The following is a 4,885-nucleotide window of genomic DNA, read 5'->3' as shown; positions in this document are numbered from 1 at the left end:
ATATATACTTCCAAAATACCAATTCCTGATACTCAATCTGCACCAAAAAAGTTAGACGTGCCAAAATAACATCTTGCATGCTAGGCCTGAGACTGATTTTTCAAAAGTGTTTCTATAATGGTGTGGAAGGTTTTTAATTTACTTCCTTTTAAAAGCATTTTTTAATGATTACATCATATAAGAATAAATGCTCTTATGCTTATTCATAGTTTCAAACATGTTTCTCTCTTCTCACTAAATGTACTCAGAAAACAAATAAGCCTACAACAGAGAAACACCAAACTAGGGAAATCTCTGTGATGTGAACATCATATAACAAACACGGTAGAGGAAAAATACTGAGGAATGGTGTTTACTTTGTCATCATATATGTGAACACCATCCTACAAAGATTATCACTAACTAAGAAAAAGAAAAGTGTCATTGTTTGGTTTTTGCACTAGGAATTGATGTTAGAGATTTTTTTAAAAATAATTCATTTATTTATTTTTGGCTGTGTTGGGTCTTTGTTGCTGCGCGCGGGCTTTCTCTAGTTGCGCAAGCGGGGGCTACTCCTCGTTGTGGTGCGCGGGCTTCTCATTGTGGTGGCTTCTCTTGTTGCGGAGCACAGGCTCTAGGTGCGCCGCACGGGCTTCAGTAGTTGTGGCACACGGGCTTAGTTGCTCTGCAGCATGTGGGACCTTCCCGGACCAGGGATCGAACCCGTGCCCCCTGCATTGGCAGGCGGATTCTTAACCACTGCGCCACCAGGGAAGTCCCAGAGATTTTTAAATAAATTATAACAATCTTTTTTTAAAAATACATTTATTTATTTACTTACTTATTATTGGCCGCGTTGGGTCTTTGTTGCTCCTCGCGGGCTTTCTTTTTTTTTTTTTGTTTTAGTTGCAGCGAGCAGGGGCTACTCTTCATTGCTGTGCGCAGGCCTCTCATTGCAGTGGCTTCTCTTGTTGCAGAGCACGGGCTCTAGGTGCACGGGCTTCAGTAGTTGTGACTCGCGGGTTCTAGAGCGCAGGCTCAGTAGTTGTGGCACACGGGCTTAGCTGCTCCGCGGCTCGTGGGATCTTCGCGGACCAGGGCTCGAACCCGTGTCCCCTGCGTTGGCCGGCAGATTCTTAACCACTGCGCCACCAGGGAAGTCCAATTATAATAATCTTATGATAAAGTACAAACAACAAAAATGTTAACATCTTGCCATAGGTGGCTCTGATCTTTTTATAAAGAATTGACAACCCCTTTGGATTCCTTCCTATTCCCCTCCTTCCTTTTCTCCAAAAGGAAATCACTTTTTTTGAAGTCGATATATATCCTTCCTGGTAATAGCACTATACTTTTACTTCACATGTGTATATCCTCACCCATATCCTTTACTTATGTAATTATTCATATGTAAATTATTAAATTCTTTATATGCTATTTACACATTCTGAATATTAATCCTTTGTCAAGTACATGTCTTAGAAATACTGTCTCCATTTGTCCTTTTATGATGTCTTTTGTCATATATATATGATTTATTTTAACATAATTCAATTTATCCTTTCCTCTATGGATTGTGCATTTTAATGTTTTAAGAAATCCTTCTCTACACCAAGGTCATAAAGATATTCTCCTGTATTTCCTTCTAATATTTTTAAAGTTTTGTTTTTCTTATTTAGGTTTGTAGTCTATCTGAAATTTAATTTGTGTGTAGAGTAAGGTAGGGATCTAATTTTATTTTTGTCCATATGAATGTTTTTAAATGAGAAAAAATAAAGGAATTAATCCCTCCTTATAGACTGTAAACTCTTCAACATCAGATACCATGTCTGATTTATACCCTCCTCCCCAATACACTGCCTCAATGGGCTTTGAACATTACTAGTACTATATATCTAGATATCTAAATATATGATACTTTTTTCTAGCCCCACTTGCTTATATACAAAGTTGTCCATCTAAAATAAACTGAGTTGTGCCTTAATTTATCTCCTTTGAGCAGGAAATAACAACAATAGGATTAACTTGGTATTAAGTACTGAATCATTCCAATTAAAATGAAGGGTAATAATAACTTTCTAACTTTGCCTATTTTTAGAAATCTTGTCTGGAAAAAAAAAATCTACCTACCCTTCCAGTGAGACTCATTTTATTTGTTCATCTACCAGGAGAAAAGCATAACAAAGAAGCAGGAGCCTGGATTAAAACCTATTTTTAAAAGACATAAAGTCAACTATTTGAGTCAGAGAAAAACACATGCAAAACTCAATTTGATAAACATATCATGAGGATAGCAATTCACAGATTTAGGCTCTTAATAAGGCCTAGCTCCATTGGTTTAGTTCTTGCCAAGACCTACTTCCTTTCTCCTTTCTTTCATAAAGAAATAGTTTGAAAGTAAGATATGAACATAGCCTAACTTTAACCAAAGCAATAAATGAAAACCAAGGAAGGTAATTTTTAAAAAGAACCATTCTAAGATTCTTTCAAAGAATACTACCCTGAGACATTTTTAAAAAGATTCTCCTTGTAAAATTTTGAAATCCTTTCAAATAATTCCAAGAGCATTAGAATCACATAAGGGAGGAGCACTTGTATTTTTTTCTGGAGGGTATGGTTCTGCCAGACCACCAGAGGTGAAACTGGCCAGAAGATTTGGGAATAAAGTGAAATGTAGTTGGTAATAAATATACTGGGAAGCAAAATCATTTTATTTTCAAATATTGTACGGAGACTAACCTTTCTTCCATGACTAGAAGACGCACTCAGGTCAGAAAATGATGTCACTGCTTTCAGATTTGTATTGACCGAAGCTCTTCACTTGAAATAGCTTCTATCAGTTGGTTCTTTAACAGAACCAAGGCAAATTCTGCCCAACCCCCCCCCCTTACCCCCCCCAAAAAAAGCAAAAACAAACCCGACACTCTCTACTACTAAGATTGAGCACAACCAGGAAATATCACCTTCTGCTTTACCTTTAACGTAGCAACATATTTCCCACTGTTTCACTGAAGAGCGCTTAGAGACCTTGAACCTCAAAATCATAATGCGTCTAGAGAAACTATCCGAGAACCACAATTGGGGAGTGTTATGTATTCAAAAGCATCGGTCTCTTTTGAAAGAGTTCACCCTCTTTTTTTAAAGGATCAAAGTCAACTATGAGTGTAAAAGAAAAAGTCATTTTCAAAAAAGTTTGGCCTTAAAAACATAAGTATCTTAGTGCTTGGGGTTCCCTCTGCTCAAAAGAAAGCAAGAAAAAATGATTAATATTGCTGTCTTCTCTGCACGCTTCTCTTAAAATGGTCTTTGGAAGTCCCTTGGGAAAATGAAATCCACCTATCCAAAGTATGCCATGCTCACGAACACTGCAAAAACGATAATCTAAGCTTAAAATATATAAAAAGGTATTCACTTCTGCGTAAGCCCTGAGCCTCCTCCTGGGCGGTGACGCCCGGCTGGTGGGACGGCGCCGCGCGAGTCCGGGCGCAGAGCCGCGGGGGACGAGGGCGCAGGGCGAGCGCACGACTAATTAAAGGAGCTGTTTGGGTTCTAAATAAAACCTGTCTCTACCGAACCCACTGGCTACCTAGCCTCACCGTCCCTACCACCCCCGCTCCCCGAAACGCAGAAAACACCCAAGTGAGACGGGCGGGGGAGCGCGAGCCCAGAAAGGGAACTGAGAAGAGAAGCGCCTGTGACACAAAATGGAGAAGGAGGAACCGAGAGGGGAAAGAAAAGAAGGAAAAGCGGGGGAAGGAGATTGTTAATCAGAAAAGCAAAAGGACGATGGGGTAGAGATTACGGGGAGGAGAGCCGAGGAGGGGGGCGTTGAAGGACTAGAAACACAAAGTAGACGAAGTAAGAGACAGAGGAGGAAAGAAAGACGTCCTAGAGGCCGAGGCTCCATTTTCAGCAGCGCCATTTCGCTTTTCCTTTCGCCGCGTTTTGTTTGGTTTTGTTTGCAGCCGGTGGACGGGCGCCAGCGCAATTCTGCAGCTTCAGCAGCTTTGGTCCGACAGATGGGGAGGGACGGAGGGCCCGGGCGCTGGCGCGGCCCCCTCCCCGTCCTGGACGTTCCGCGCATCTCCCGCCCGCGCTGCTCCCGGCGGCAAGGCGGCCTCCCCCTCGGTCCCCGGCCCGTAGGGGAGGCGGCCCCGGGGCACGCAGAGCCCTCCAGTTCGCCCGCGGGGTTGGTGGTGGGCGCGTGCCGCAAAGGGATGGAGGAACCGAGAAGCGTCGAGGAAAGAAACCGAAAAAGACAAACTGTACCGGAGGGGAGGAGGGGAGGGCGCACGCTGGGCGGGGGAGGGGGGCCCGAAAATAGACCTTTCCCGGGTAACTGGGGGCCCGGCCCGCCTTCGGCCCCGGGGTAAGCGGCCCACAGAGCACCTCCACCTGCGCCCGGCGGCGGGGGTGGCGCGGCCTCGTTCGCGCGCTCGCGCCCGGGCTGCGTCCCCGGCCAACCCGGAGCCCTGCTGCCCGAAGCGGCGCCGGGCCCAGGCCTCCAGGCCTCTCCCGGGCGCAGGCGGAAGAACAGGCAAGGTCGGGCTCGGCCAGGAACCTCAGGCGGGTCCGGAGGGAAAGACGGGCCAGCGCCAGCCTCGGGGCGCCCGTCTGGGAGGCGGCACGGGACGCCGGTCTGCGGGGTGCGAGTCCCAGGGATTTACGGTGCGGGCGGTGTCTCGAAGCTCCTTCGGGGTTAAATTCTGGAGCAATGGGAGGCGGTTCAGGAAACAGAAAATCAGATTTTCTCACCCCCGACCCTCAACTGATGGTTTCCGTCGACTGAGTGTCCATTGTAAGAGTGTCCAACGCGCCCTGGGTACATTTACTTCGTACTCCTCTCCTTTTTTTCTTCACTTGCACTTGACATTGTCTTTCGCTCAAAGTGACGTCCTCGCCGGCG

The 4,885-nt window shown here is 45.4% G+C and overlaps 1 long non-coding RNA gene across 1 annotated transcript; it reads right to left on the bottom strand.

The window, feature by feature from the left end:
- Positions 1-1,124: 1,124 nt before the first annotated feature.
- Positions 1,125-2,846, bottom strand: LOC118890407. The gene is made up of 3 exons (XR_005018736.1): positions 2,719-2,846; positions 2,110-2,187; positions 1,125-1,154 (listed from the first exon to the last, which is right to left on the bottom strand). It is a non-coding gene; the product is annotated as an uncharacterized LOC118890407 (long non-coding RNA).
- Between the last annotated feature and the right edge of the window lie 2,039 nt (positions 2,847-4,885).

This window comes from Balaenoptera musculus, chromosome 2 (genome assembly GCF_009873245.2).
Source record: "Balaenoptera musculus isolate JJ_BM4_2016_0621 chromosome 2, mBalMus1.pri.v3, whole genome shotgun sequence".
Lineage (NCBI taxonomy): Eukaryota > Metazoa > Chordata > Mammalia > Artiodactyla > Balaenopteridae > Balaenoptera > Balaenoptera musculus.
The sequence above is the reverse complement of the archived record's forward strand: the minus strand, read 5'-3'. Positions and strand labels throughout refer to the sequence as shown.